The sequence below is a fragment of the Vanellus vanellus genome (assembly GCF_965231255.1).
Source record: "Vanellus vanellus genome assembly, chromosome: 4".
In the NCBI taxonomy this organism is placed as follows: Eukaryota; Metazoa; Chordata; class Aves; order Charadriiformes; family Charadriidae; genus Vanellus; species Vanellus vanellus.
This window is the reverse complement of record NC_138909.1, coordinates 39,997,849-40,014,026: the sequence shown is the minus strand read 5'-3', so window position 1 is coordinate 40,014,026 and position 16,178 is coordinate 39,997,849. Positions and strand designations below refer to the sequence as shown.

Below are 16,178 nucleotides of genomic sequence, written 5' to 3'. Positions count from 1 at the left end.
CGAAGCTCACTTTAACAGCTTAGTTGCAGGTTTGCCTGGTACATTATACTTATGACATCTCTTAAACCCATCTTTACATCTCTCTCATACCTTTTCTACTGAATTTTGTAATGAGTTGGTTGTGTTTGATTAACAGTGACTTGTGAAAGTCAGCACATTTCTCTTTTTATCTGTTTTGAATTGCCCTTTATGTGTTACACGGTCTTTCTTTTAAGTAGGCTGTATTATTACCATTTGTCTTCTACTTAATGGGTCAAATACCAACTTCTTCTCTATCCTATCTTAAAAGTACCGTGAAAATAGTCGTTGTCAAAGATGCCAATCAGCTTTATCAAATCTCTGATGCTTTTTTTTTTTATTTACTTGTAGGTACGCCAGAAATATTTAGTCTTGAACACCAGTGCGATCATATCATTCAGTCCTTTAATTTTTTCTTCCCTTTTCTGGAATTTGATTTTGAGTCCTCATTAGTTCTTTAGCAGATATTATTTTTGTGGGATAAATCACACCAAAGGGAAACTTGGGATGCACGTGAGACTTCTGAGGTTTGGCACGTTTTATTTGTTTTGAATGTGGAAGCTATTTATTTTAGTAATGGCATGATGAATGCTACTTTAGGCTGTACATCATGTTTTCGTGAAACTGTCAAGACACATTTAAACCAGGTACTAGTGTTGATCTATAATCTTCTGGGGTAATGAAGTACAGTGAAAAAGATTGTGATGAGGTTTCATTCACAAGTACGGATTCCTGTTAAAATAATCTGGACCTGCAGGTTCTATAACTCTAGCTTAGTCAAAGTTGCAATACCACAGAACTTTATGATACAGCTTATTATGGTGGGGACTCTTTTTAAATTTGAGCCAGCTGATGATTCTCTCTTTATGAAGAAGCCTTAAGACCCTCATGGGATGTCTCTTCTCTTGTGCTAGATGAGTCTCTTTCATTTTATCTTCGTTAGAAAGGAAAGTGTTGATTTCAGAGGTGAACAGAATTGTGTTCTATGGCCCATAATCTACTCTTCTGCTTTCAGCAGTGTCACCGAGATCACCATCTGGTCCTTTTCCTATCAGAGAGCGAGTAGGGCAAAGTAATTCCTTGCGGAGCCGAGCCCCTTATCTTGCACTACTCATAATTCCTGATTCTAGAGCTATTTCTGCTAATCATATCCAAAATAACTGAGTCTGTTAGTATTTTCCTGTTCGTTTTTCAGAAGTTAAAAATGAAAGACCTTGTGACAGTGAAAGGTGGTAATATAATGTGTACATCCTTTCAACCTTGCCCTGAAGAAATCCTGGAAAATAACCCCGGGCAAGCCGTGTTAAACTACCTGGAAGGCAGCACTGTACTTTTTTTGCCGCCTGCAGACAGAAACTGTTAATGAAATAAAAGGGACATTGTGGATTTCTGAATTGATCGGTTCTTCCACACCAATTTCTTCACACAACACATTGAACACATCTTTCGAAGAGCAGCTGAAATGACAGTTCTGTACCCCTAGCTGTTTTAAGAGGGTCTTCTCTGTGAGCTGAAATATGTGAATACTAAAGGTGCTCAAAACATTGTTATCTTTGTTCTCCATAGAAATATCTTCCTGTACGTTGCAGCTGATTCTGTCTAGTTTCACTGGGGATTCCAGAATACATCGGTGACACTTTTTTTAGAAATTTCTAAAAGTAAACTTAAAATATAAAGACAGCAAATAACAACTGACGATTTGCATCATTATTATTTTTTGGAATTTTACAATATAGTTATACCTGCCCCTGCCTATTCTATTTTTATGTTTTCTTAGTAAAGTTTTAATTTTTCTATAGTAAACACTAATTAGCAGATTCTGTAGAAAAATGGAAATATCTTAGGAAGGTACAGAGCTAGCGATTTGATTTATATTAATGTTTTCCTTTCGGCAAGCTGTCTTTTTAAATACATCTTGATTTTTCTACCATATTATTCAGGCAAACGTTGTTTATGATTACAGAATCACAGAATGGTCAGGGTTGGAAGGGACCTCTGGAGATCATCTAGTCCAACCCCCCCACCAGAGCAGGGTCACCTACAGCAGGTTGCACAGGACGGCGTCCAGGCGGGTTTTGAATGTCTCCAATGTGGGAGACTCCACAACCTCTCTGGGCAGACTTGTCTGGGCAGTATTGTCCTACTGCTTTAGTAACCTTTACTCCTTTTTTCACAGTCACTAGAACTTCTATCACACCTACCTTTCTTTTCACTCTTGCCCAACTTCCCTGTATTTTAAAATTAGTGGAAAGCTATTTGATCTATTGTCTTACAAGCTGACTTCAGAATTTTTGTAAGCATCTTTTCTCACTACCATAGAATCTTTCTCCCCCAATCCCTTTCTTTTCAGTTGAAATCCACTGTTTTCTCTATTCTATTCTATATATGTCTTGATAGAGATGCAAGTTATGTCTGCACTCTATATGCTGATAGTAGCACATTCAGCTTGTGCTATTAATTTCTGATTAGTGCGTGAAAAAATTGCATTTTGATATTTATGTGCAGTTATAGACTTACTCTTCTCATATTTTTTTTCTATGGTATACATTCCCTTAGCTGGGTGAAAACCAGCATCATTTCTGAATGCGTTTATTACTAGTTACATATTTATTTTTCCAACTCGTCCAGGTCATTTTACAGTACTTTTGCTGTCCTACAAGACTTAACGCTTTCCACAGCTTCGATAAGAATTGTGTGAAAGAGTTTTATAGAGTGCAAAAAGAATACTAAGCTTTTCAGGTTATTATTTTAGAAAAGTTGTCTCAAAAGAGCAACCTGGACTAGGCTACAGCTAGCGGGAAAGGTCAGTCCTTCTTAAAAGCATGAGAAAAATGCTTTGTTAATAATGGCCTCCTGTGGCTTACAGCCTTGACTTTCAAATCATCGCTATAGTACATTAAATAAGAGGGCCACATCACCAGTAACAAAAGTACTTTGATATCCAAGAGTCTGTTTCACTGAACAGAGAGGCACAATTGCTTAAACGCCGAAAAAAGAAACCCTTTCCGCCCCTCCCTCCCCAGCATCCCAGGAGGAAGAATTAATGTAGGTAGGACATAATTATCTATTAGGAATTTGGCTCAACTGGCATTTGTAATATTTAAAAAAAGTAATAATTCTTAAAAAAAAAAATCCCCCAGAAGTGTTGCAAGGTATTGATTCAGTACTGACTCAAAAATGAAATTGCCACCCACCTGTAAAATCACCAGTACTGCTACTTGCAAAAGTGATAGGAAGTTAATTACTTATCCAGATCAAACCTGCTTAATTTGTGAACCCTGACAGAATTACACCAGAAGATGGTATGTCTGCCACGCTTTTGAAAAGATGAGATTTTAGATTTCTCTGAATCAAACTGCTCAGTGATCTGTCTGCCCATAGTCCCAGTACCGTATATCCATTCATATCTAAATTTTATTGATGATCTACTTTAGTACAGACTGATTTCTTTTTCACCATCCAAGGTTCTGTGCCATATGTAAATGTTATCACCTTGCTGTGTATTCTTCCTTTCCTTGTCATTTTTATACTGTTTGACAATCTAGAGCTCGTTTTTCAAAAGCTTGCATTCAGAACTTTTCCTATTTGGATACAAGTAACTTTTGTCTCCATTGCTAAAGTGTTTTCATTATTCTCTTAAAGAGGGGAGATTTTTCCTAAATTTGGTATGAATCACGTCAATGCCTTTATCTGTCAGTACTTTTAATGGTTCCTGTAGTTTTGCTTGAGTTCCCTATAGGTTTCTATTTCTAGTTCACCTCTATATAGCTAAAATGCTGAATTTTGACTTCAGTGTATTTTACAAGGTTTTAATAATTTTATTGGGAACAACTGCTCAGTAAAACAATGGTGCTCTTTCACCGTCCATCATTTGGTCACACTTCAACTCTGAGCTGAAGGAAAAGTCCTGTGGATGCTCATCTCTACAGTCTCCTTCTGGCTATTCTCAGCTGGGCTTCTTTTGCCTTTTGTTATATTTGCTGCTCTGTCTTCTCCTGACTCTTATTTTGGCAATGCTTTATAGCTAATAAGATTGATACAACTATATATTTTTACACAGTCTTTGGAACATCTGTGCAGTAATGATATATTTCGATGGTTACTTGCCTGAGTTCGACTTGTTATATCTGGAGGTGAATGATTCCATTTTCTCTTTTCTGCATTCCAAAACATTCTGCCAATACATGATGGAAAAACAACTTTTCAGTCTTTCTTCCTCTTCATAGGATTACTTTTTTCTTTGAAGCTCACTCTGGGCTCCATCTAGGCTGATGAAGAATGTTGGAGAAGTATTCTTCAAAGTGGGTGGGAATTACAAAAAGGAGGATGTGTCAAGATGTTCATTTAATTCTCCTTTCATGTCTGCCTGGCTGTTGTAGCACTTAAAACTCCAACCAGAAGTAGGGAAGTTGAAACATTGTTCCTAAATAATAAATAGGTTGGTTTGATGTAAAAATTTATGCTACCCTAGAGTAAGGAAAATTCAGGCAAATTTACAGAGGATCACTGAATCTGCATTCTTTATTATACTTTTGCAGGTAAAATGAGAGAGAAGTTACTGGATTTTTGACAATTTACCCAAAAATACTTACCAATTATGTTTTTGTTTTGCTGATGATTAACATTTTTCTTCTAGAAGTTTCTAAGGAAAATTTGATGTTTTCCAATGTTAAATCGTTTTATATAGATACTTAATTGAACACTTGGGGGGGGAGAAAGGGAAAATTTTTAACCTAAAATAAAATTCAGAGTATCTTAGTGAGAGAAAACATTCTTGCCTACTATCATTTGAAGTAGGTTATCTTGTCTGGTTTAAAATCAGATTTGGGTGTTCCTTTATTCCTAAGAATTTTGAGCAATAGTTATACATTTCATTTCAAACTGTTCTGTTACTTGATTGGGATGAGACTATATCTTCCTTTGTAGAGTATGTGCTCCTTCTGGGCAAAAGTCTGTCTTTGCAGACCTGTTTATGTTAATGAGAAATAAAATGGGATTGCCATACTCTGGCACAGTAAAATATCAATGCCATACTACATTTGTCTATGAGATGTTTTAAATTTTGTGCAGCAATTTGGCAAATGTTAGGAATTCTGTGAAGTTCCTGCTATTGTCACTTACAGTTAAAGAAAGATGACTGAAATCCTGTTTTGCCTTCATTTTTTTGATATGATGTACATTAGATTTCCCATCAGACAAGAAATTTGTTCATGGAAGAGGCTTAGAAGTTTAAGCTGTGAGTGTTAAAAAATTAACATTTTAAATTATAGTAAAAGGAAGGCGGGGGAAAAAAAGATGCCTTTTCTCCCACCTCTCTGTATTAAAGATCTTATTTCTAACATCAATTCTATGATCAGTTAGTAACTGTTGATGATAAGGTTATAATTAAAGTAAAATATAATTGAAACCAAGGGTTAGCTAGAGGGATCAGCAATAGGAAAAGAACTTCTGTGCATTTCAGTCTTCCAAAGTACTATATGTAAGAAAAATTTGTATGCTGCTAACACAGTTAAATATGGTGACAGTGGCATAGAAGCTTTGCAATGAATAGTGCTGTGCCATTGTTTAATATGAAAGCATAGAACAAAGGTGGAAAAAAAAAGATACAGTATATATAGCTTCATGGTTCATAAAGGACTTGTATTTCTAATGAGTTTCTAGGTCCACTACAGAAAGTAGTAGTTAAAAAATCAAAAATTAAATACCAGAGACAAATAATGGTGTACTGAGAAGTGAAATTATTTTGGTAGATCTCAGAAAATTGAAGTCTGTTAACAAAGTTATCTATTGTTGCAACAAAAGGGGATTACTTATTATGATTGGCACAGAAATAGTAAAATTGAAGCAAAGGATGTCTCACAGAAGAAAGAAATTGTTAGTCTCAATTCATAGAGAGTACAAGAATGTGGTCATGACTCAGTGTGATACTCTGATTTGCACAGAAATCTTTTGTTAAGTGTTTTGTTTCACTGGAGTTCATGGTCTTATTTTGAGATGTGCAAGTGAAAGTACTTGTGCTTGTTTTGGGGTTGGTTTTTTTTGTTTGTTTTCTTTTTTTTCTCCAAACTATTACAATGCATAGGAAACACAAGTACCTCAATTAGGCACTTTGCTTCAAAATAATATACAGTTTACTAAGAATTTTGCAAGTACCAGGGTATGGTAAACTTTATATGTATAACAAATATAAAATTTGTTTAATGAGTGTTTAATAAAAACAAAGGTGCTAAATATCAGCAACATTTCTTTACTTTGTTAATAACAGCCAGAAAATATTAAGGACCGCTATTCACAGTCCCTTTAGGAAATGGGGAATTTCTGTCCTCATTTCTGTGACTTGAAGACAGAGTGCATCTAACAGAAAGATATGTACCAGAACGATAAAAAACAAATATCTTCCTGGTCATAATGTGTAGAAAAGTTGAGATTTCCTTAGTTCAGCATTATGCTATTGTATTTGTGTATGAACAACCATCAAAATATATGATACCTGTAGGCTTATTAACTTTCTTTATAACAACTTGGCATGGGTATTGGTAGAAGAACAGAAGTCATACTTGGTACAGCTCTAGAAAATATGTTTGTCTGTACTACCACATGGTGAAACTTTTTTTTTTTTTTCACAGACAACTTTTTGGCCACTGTAATTTGTCTTGTTTTGCACCAGGATGTTCTTGCAATAGCTTGCAGTTTACCTGATCAGAAACCATGACCAGTGGATACAAAGTCTATCACTAAAAAGTATCGTCACAGTTCATTTATGCAGAGAGGGAAAAAGAAAGAAAAAAAAAAAAAAATTGTTCCTACATAACTAGTTTCAATGGTCACAAAGTCTTGAGGTAGCTACCAATGACACTGAAGTGTCTTTCCTTTCATTGACATCAAGGCATTGATCGTGCCTAGTAAAGCTTTCTTGTGATAAAAGATTAGACTGATGACCGTGTAATGTTGTATTAGTGATTTGAACAAAGGCGATGTGTGTGTGATACTTGCAGATAGCTAAGATTGGTATTAAATGTAAGTTGTCTCAGCTTTTATTTTTTTATTAGTGTAATTCCATCTTTGCTTGTTGTAATCCAGCTCATACTAAATGCTTAGTTCAGATTGACTGGGATTTGCTGTCTGCTTGAAAGGCTCTAAGAAAAAAAAATTTATGAGTATTGAATGTGTCGATCTGGGCTAACCCCTTGTTAAGTGAAGCTGCTGTGCGAGCATTTAAGCTCTCAATATTTTGATTTTATAAGCAAAGAGCAAAAGATGGCAGTGGATAGATGTCACTCACTTTCTTCTATGTATTCAGGTGTATATTTAAAAAAAAATCTTTTCTATAGGAGTTCCATTCAAAATCTTTCTAAGCATGTATGTGCCCGTTTCTTATATAACACACTTGAAAACAAACTGACACGAAGGTCACTGTTTTAATAATCCAAGTAATGCGTGTGACTGGCCCTATTTTCTCTCTACTGTGGTCTGGAGATCATGCATTAATGTTGCATATAAAATGAGAAATAATGTTGAGGAAAACTATTCAAGTTACAATATGCTTTTTTTCCGTTGTACACTAAGAATAAACTAACGTGAATCATTCTTATTTTCAAAATCAGGTTTGAAAGTAATGTTTATTTTTTCTGGTTTTTCCCCGTATCTACTCTTCAGCTACCGCAGCATAGGAGATTCCCTACCAATCTCTCTCTGTTTTGTTTTAGGTAGCTTTGTCTGCAAGATATTTGAAAGCTTTTGAAAGTGTTTGACAAGGTATTTTATTGCCCGTTGGTTGGTTTGTCACATGTACGCAGGATAGTTTCTGATAAAACAGAATTTATCCCACAGAGTTTTTGCAGACTGCATAAAGCTTAAAGACAGTCTTACCTGCCTGTCTGTCTCGCTTCTGGATAGTTCAGAAGTACATGGGATGGACTGGATGAAAATTGGCTGAAAATTTTAGTAATATGAAAGTCTAAAGGGTTATTTTTCTATTGTTTGTAGATTCTCTTGAGTTTGTAAAGAAACATCCTGAGAAATTTGCTTCTATGAAATAAAATGGGTTCTATAAGACGAGCACAGTTCGGGAATCACAGATATGAATTATGACCAACACAAGAAAAGGAGTTTGCACTCGTGAAACTAAGACTGAAACCCAGTATTTTATGCAATAAGAAGATCAAAAATTCCAATAAACTTTATAAATTTAAAACAAAAGTGCTTGTAAGCTAAGTGACTGCAAGTAAATTCAGTCTTATGCCAGTATGATTATGAAGAGTTGATATTTTTAGAATGAGGGAAATTTAGGAAGTATTCAATGATTTCTTTACACTCTTCCTACAAATAAAATGTGTTTAAAGAAAGAAGGTGGAAATGGGGATGTAAATGGGGATGCTCTTGCCAAGCTCAGTCCACAAATGTGACCCTAAATTGAGTCACCTTCAAGCATAAATTGTGTCAGAACTTCTTCTTTGGAGCCACCTGGCACTTAGATACCACTTTGGAATGTGATCTGATACAAGTAAATTGTGCATTGCAAAGCCAGTTTCTTTCTGCAGATCTAGCTTGGAGTGTAATAATAGATACATCTACAATTAAAGCCAATTTAAAAAAAAAAAAAAAAAGAATAGTTTGGGGGAATTGTAATAAACTGTGGTAATTGGATAATTGTTATAAATTCATGCCACTGGTTATAATGTTAAATTGAAAAATATATGAGAAACGAATGTCAAATAGCTTTATCTGATTAAATTTGATTATAATTTGTTTTGTTAAAAAGGAGTAGAAGTTAAACGGTATATGAGTCATTCTGAAGATCTGCGTGTGTAACATGAACCGATAAAAAATACAGCTGTATCAGTGTGCTGAAATTTCCATTTAAAATAAACTGTATCTACTCAGTTGGAGATGTTGAGTGTCTAATAAATTAGCAGTCATTATTGCAGATTCATAGCAAGATAGCATAAAGTTACAGATTTTGGGGGGGAAGTAAAGAATTAGTGATCTTTTATAGGTGACCTCAAGAGCTCTAGTACTTTGGCAAAGCTGTCACTTGTGTCTAGTCCATATCTCCCATATACAAGATCCAAATTCTTTTTCCCCAACTACATATAAAATGAAGTTGTTATTCCCACTGTTGATCTAGGAGCGAGGGGTGTTATGGCACATTTCTGTGTGGTCCCTCTGCAGGTTCTTAGGAAACTTGTAACATTATTAGGTTTCTAAATAGCAATAGTGGATTTTTAATCCACTGACAGAGTTTGAAAAACACAAAGATGCTGCTCGTTTTCCATAGTATAATGGATGTTACCATTTATTAGATGTTACTATTTCCTCATGAGGAGAAACTGCAGTCCTTACTGTATCCAAGACAATAAAGGAAAAATCATACATCTGCTTATTTAAGTAGGTACAGTGTTATTCTATTCATTTATAGTTAAAGAAATAATCTTTTTCTCAGATTTGCTAAATACGGACAAACCTTATTTTAGCAAGAGGTAATAGAGGATGATCTCTGCGTTGCCCATTTGTAGGACAAGCTTAGGAAGATATGCATGAAGACTTCCTCAAAATCTGAGATATACTTAGATGTTCTGAATTACTTGACTGGATGATCACATTTTTACCCATTGGCAGTAGAGTGATGCTAGCGAGGCTACCTTGCTGTGCTGAAAAACACCATAGTAAAAATTACTCCTTTTTTTTTTTTTTTTTTTTTAGTCTCCCCAGTGTCAAGAAACAGAGGGGCCAATGAAATACTTACAATGTCTGATTGTAGCTAGGAAGTTTGTTTCCAAGGTCAGCAGAGAGACGTAGATGGCACCTCAAAGCAATGAGCAAAGACACATCTGGTGAACTGTCCCATGAAAGGATTTTGCTACCTTTAGCTTTCTCAACTGACTGTAAAAGAAGCGAAGGAAAATTAATTTCCCTTGACTAAAGTTAGGCTGCATTAGTAACCAAGACCTTTTGTCTGGTGTTACATTCTTCAGAACAGAGTATCTTTTAAGATCTTGCCCCTTTCTACTGTATATACTATACTACTACTACTTGCTATATTACACTGTGTTCTTTCTTTAAGCTTTGACGTGATTTACAATTTTCTGTCAGGCTGGTTCTTCAACGAGTGGACGTAAACAGGATTCACGATTTGTTCTTATTGCAGCTGTAAAATATGAGATTGAGAGAACGTATGCAAAATTTGTGCTTAGGAAATTTAGGTTTTGTTTTCCCTCTTGAGCTAGGAGGAAAACTTAAAAAATCTTGGATTTGTGCCAAATGCAATTATTCTCAGATTTCTTTATAGAATTTAGTTTCTTCCTGACATGCAATAGCAAACCGCAGAGTTGCATTGCTCTGCCAACATGAACTGAGAAACTGACTACTTGGAAAGTAGGAGTTGTAAAAATTTACATTAGCACAAAAATCCTGAGCTGAATATATATGTGAAACCAAGCATACATCAATAATTATTTTTAAAAACGTTTCCTTTTAACCCTCAAAAGGTTATCTCCTCTCTGTGTCCTTGTAATAAAGTAAGTTACAGATACTGAAATATAAATACATAAAATATGAACAAAAATGCGACATTAGTATTGCTGATTTCAGTCGACTCATGGAAGTACCAAATACAGGGTGCATGGAGGGATGTATAGGAAAAGAAGGGGATTATGTACACTGGCTGTATTTTACAAGGAAACAAATGTTGTTTTGAAAATATCTAGATGGCTGCAGTTATTGATGCAGCTTTTCCATAGCTGACCAATGCAAAATTTTAATTCTTAGGTGCAAATTATTTTCGTGATCTGTTCAGAGACATGATTTTTTTTTTTTCCTTTTCCCATAAGAAAATCGATATTTCTCTTTAAAAAGGATAAAAGGAACATCCCCACCCAAACTGTGTTGTCATTATCACAGAGCTAGTATAAAAGTATTACAGTGTTTACATTATTAACTGTCAGTAAAAAAGATACCAACCAATATAATTTTCTTCTTTGTTTTAGGTTTGTCAAACACTGCAAATAGAAATACATGTTTTATCTGTAATCAAAAAGCTATTAATTAAAAATATTTGCTGCTTGCTAATTCCATTTATTAAGGACCCAGTAAGCTGGTTTTTTCCTGTCTGAGGATAACATAACTAAAAATTCACGTCTCCAGTTCTCACATCCTCATTCCTGTATTCTTTTCTTACTGTCCTTGTTCTTTTTCTTTTTTTCCTCCTTCTTCCTCCCTCCCTTTCTCTTTTTCCTTTACCCTAAAGTGTGGAGTTTTGGAGTTAAGAGTAGTGTTTTGAAGTTCTTTAGAAGTTGAAAATTTTAAGGCCATAAGAAAATGGAATAAATTGTTTCTTCTGACCTACGTGAAACAGGCTCCATAAAATCAGGACTGTGAAAGTGCATAGCTGTGAGCTGTGGTGCTGTGCACCAATGTTGAGGTGCTGGTGCCTACTTATTGAGGGGAAATTTCAAAAGAAGATTCTTAACCAGTTCATAGGTCTTTCAAATACAGTGTGTTCCCTTTTATATAATGGTTGGATCTTGATGTACAATGCTGAGGTTGAAATGCTGGTCAGAAAGTTATCATCTAGGCCTGTAATTAACCCCCCCACACACACACACAGAGTAAAAACAAACAAACAAAAAACCCCACATAAAAAAACAGAAAGAAAGTACTTCCTAGTTTTTGAGTTCAGAATGAACCGTTTGGATCACTCAGACAGTGGAAGACCCAGGTATCGAGCCTTAGTTTGAATTGTATATATTAAATGTATACATTTATTATTTAATCTATATGTTATTTGGGACTCTAAGCACTAGATCAAAAGTTACTTTGTGAGACAGTTAGGCCTTCTTTTCTAGAACAATCATGTTTTCCGATTAAGAAAAAATATTAAAAAAATCTTCTATCAGTTTTGGGTATGATGCCTTCAGATCACCTAAATCTAGACTGCATTCCCAATTCAATTTTCTCAACTTCCGAAGTGCTCTGAATTGAATTTTCATTTATATGTTGCAAGTGAAATTTGGGCAGGGAACAGTGTGGATGCACAGAGTGAAAAGGAAAATAGACGTGATGTTTTTCATTTTGGAGGATATTTTTGGGGGGGAAGGTTGTGATCTCTAGATGAGTAAATACTCAAGATTTGGAGTATAGAAGGTTTTTATACAAAGCCAAAAAAGTTATTAAGGTATTTAAGAGAGCAATATGTTGACAATAAATTAACTATGGTGTAAAAAAACCCCATTAACCAAAACAAAAAAAAAATCCTAGTCTCTGTGATGATAAACAAATTCAAGCAGTCTGTTTCATTATACATTCTTCTGTGGGGAGGAAGCTGGCAACAGTCTTTCTAGAGCTGCTAATGAAGAAGTGCAGGCAAATGATCGTAGACTCTCTCATATGCAAAGCATTAGCATATGAAAGCAAGTTATAAAACCAAAGGAAATAATTATTGATCTAAAAACAAAAATCACCTTAAGGTTTCTGTTGTATTAACACTAAGACAACTAAGCACAGATTCACTGTCAAATGAATGTTTTCTTTCTGTATTCCTTTCCTCATTATTCATGACACGTATCATGATTCTTAAATGTCAAGTCCTTCAACAGAATAGAGTTGCAGCGGAATCATTGTTAAAATAATTGTTCAATTCTGTCTTTTTTATGCATGACAAAAATAATTAGAGTTTCTCAATTTAATTGTAGAAGTACCATGCCATTTCTCTTTGAACAGTAGGCTATTTATCAAAAATTGAGCTCGTAGCAGTGGTTTTAGTGTCATCAAAGATTTTTTCAAAAGGTAAAAAAACCCTTTTCTGTATGTATTGCTGTTGATGTTTGAAGGCTCTGGTTCAATGATGCTTGTGAGTGTCTGGATGCATTTTTTTTCAGTGACTTAGCTTGTAAGTTATTCTGTAAAACACTGAATATATGTTAACATTCAGTGTCAAAGAACTCTATCTACATTTCGCCGTCCCTTTCCAAATACTGCTTACAACAGTCAGCTCCCTGTGTATTGAATTATTTGCTTTAATTAACAAAACAAACATTGAACTCAGTATAACAATAGGCTAGGGATACTTGTTTTGTAGTTGTAAAATACCCAAACCACCAAACAACACAAAAACCACCACCACCAAAAAAAGAAAAAAGGAAAACCCAAAACAAACCACCACATAAAAAACCCCATCTGTAAAACCCAAACTCTGAATGATGAAATGACAATCTCATGCAGGAATCCAATTAAGAACTGATGTCTCCGAGTATAATATCCATGTTTTATCCATGGCTTCTATGAAAAAGAAGGGAGAAGCCATAACACAGACATCCATTTACTTAGGAAATAGCTATGGTACCTAAAGATACCATAACGCTACAGTGAATCAGTCAAAGGCCTGGAACAGGTAAGTGTGCTTCAAAGCACTATCTAATGACTTAGCATAAGAAATGTTAAATTAAACTAGTCTCCAGACTGCATTGAAGCAGCTAAGTGTTAATGCACTCCATCCTATGTCGTATTTTTTTCACAAATACCTTTGGCAGAGGTTAGGCAAAAAATTTTAGACAGCAGTATTATTAGCCATTTGCTAAGTAAGTACCTCATGTGGCTCTTTCGAAGAGCTGTTCTTCATTCTTCTTGAAGAGCAACACTTTGAAAGCATGCGTTTAGCTAGTAAGGGGAAAAAAGTTAATTGAACTTACTGCTTCATACACTTTAGAAAGAGATGGAAATAAAAAATGTCCACCTAGGAAGATTGCTGGAGTTATTCAGGTGGCTTTTTTAGAAAGGCAATCCAGTTGTATTTGTTCACATAATCAAAGTTAAAAAGTAAGCATTAAAGGGGGTTCTTTTTTGGTTTATGTAGTGGTAACTTATATAATGGCGTATTAAAGGCTTGGTACAAATATTGTCTGTGCAACTGAAGTGCTAATATAGGAACTTATGTTGGGAAAGACAAGTTCTTGACAGGTGGCTTAGTTTTTTACATGGGTTATTTTCTTCTTTCAATGAGCAACTAACAGAATCATCTAAAGCACGGAGTTGTGCAATGGGAAATTTAATTGCCGAGGACCTTTAGGTGAAGAAGTACAGTGGTACATATGTTTTCTGATTAATATTTTGAGTATATTTAAGGAAAAAGAACTGAAGAATTAAAGGGAAGTTCATTTAGATTTCAATTTTTACGATTGAATTTCAATTTACAAGAAGACTGTAGATGTTATAGTGAAAGGCAGCTTGAGTGAAATATGAGCGTAAAATCACTGAGATTATGTTCTTTGGGAAAGAAGAGAAACTGGAAAGTGGGGACTGAAAAAAATAAATTGGGAAAGTGGTAGGTGTGATCATGGAAGAATGTAATAGTCATAATGGACCAGAGGTTAATCTAGCCCAGTATTTTGTCATTGATAACATACAAAGGATAGAATGTAAGAATAAGGCAGCACATAGCAATATTTTCTGTCAAAGTTCTTTTGCTGTGCAGCCTACAGATTCCCTGAGTGAGATATTATAGCTGAGCTGTCTGTTTTTAAAAGCTTTTGATAGACTGTTCTGTGAATTTGAGGAATTTACAGAGAAGGTTACAAAGTTTGTGAAGAAACAAATAAGGAAGAACTGGTCGGGGACTTAAAGGTCAGGGCAACCGTGGCTGCAGAGACCGTGAGATGGCAGAATCGAGGACCCTAAGAGGAGGCAGGAAGGCAAAAAGCAGGAACACAACCGTAGACTTCAGGAGAGCAGACTTCAGCCTGTTCAAGGCCGCACTTGGAAGAATCCCATGGGAGACCATGCTGAAAAGGAGTCTAAAAGAAACGGTTGGTTTTCAGGGATCACTTCCTCTGTGCTCAAGAATGGTCCCTCACAATAAACAGGAAATCAAAGGCAGCCAGAGGCCTCTATTGATGAACAAGGAGCTCCTGACAGAACTCAAATAAAAAGGAAGGTAGAAGCAAGGTCAGGTGACCCAGGAAGAACATGGAGACACTATTTGAATGTGCAGGGTTAGGAAAGACAAAGATCCCCTGGGATTTAATCTGGTGAGGGACGTGAAGGGCTTCAGGGCTATATCAGCAGCAAAAGGAAGAGTAGGGAAAATATGGTCCTACTGCTGAGTGGGGCACGGGATCTGGTGACAAAAGAAGTAGAGGTTGATGTACTGAAAGCCTCCTTTGCCCTGGTCTTTACCAGTAACGCTTGCCTTCAGGAATCCCAGACCCCTGAAATCAGTTTACAAAAGTAGTGCTTCTGTAATGAATCACTGAATCTAATGACACATGTAGATATTGTTGCTTGGTGATTATCCTTTACTAATCAATCTGATACCTGTTGGATGGGCTATACGTGTGAGTCTGTATTATGTGTGAATATTTGTGTTACATATACTTATAATGTGTATATTTTATAGTACTGTATCCTGTGGTTAATCACAAGGAGAGGATATTTAAGTTATTTAAAAATTTTAAAGGCTATTTTAGAGTCTGTTTATGTTAAGGAGTGTAAATAGCTATAAGCTGACCATGAACAGTTAAGGGTAAAAATAAAAAGAAAACTGTATTGTATACATAAAAATATTAAGAAGCTTTGAAACAGCTTTTTAATACATGAGAAAGGTAGCTGAGTTTATGATAGACTGTATTAATGTTAGGCATATGATTATAGAGCATGGGTTCTCTGCAGGAACAGGGGCTGACCTACATACCATAGAAGATCTGGCATACTTTTTCCTAGTATGATACTGACTGGTTTTTGCATGTTTTTCATCTTAGTTTGCGCACTTTAATTTTGGAATTAAGTATTTTACAGAAGAAACTGTCTACTAGGCTGAAAGAAATTTTTCAGAATTTTACTTTTCTATTTTATATTCTCTGCTCAAATAATTTAGTTGCTGTTTTATGTAAATACGCTCCATATATAACAATAAAAAGTTTGCTAGGTGAGACTGAAAAAAACCTAACTGTCAAGAGGTGTAAATCACGGAATATAGCATAGAAAAAACAACTTGTAGCAGGATTTGTACAAGCACTTTAAAACCCATGAGACACAGACTGGAAGAAGCTAGGTTAGACTAGGACTGTTATTTCAGGATGGTCCTTGAAGACATGAAGAACAAAAAGGAAAAATAAACCACTGACTATTAAATGTTCCATACGTTTTTACAATAATTGGTATAGTTTACA

The 16,178-nt window shown here is 35.3% G+C and overlaps 1 protein-coding gene across 1 annotated transcript in view; it reads left to right on the top strand.

Annotated features, from left to right (window-relative positions):
• The window catches only part of FSTL5 (follistatin like 5), a gene marked incomplete at both ends in the record, with an annotated part of 297,136 nt that overhangs the window by 200,943 nt on the left and 80,015 nt on the right, over positions 1-16,178 (top strand). The gene's annotated exons all lie outside the window — the stretch shown is intronic.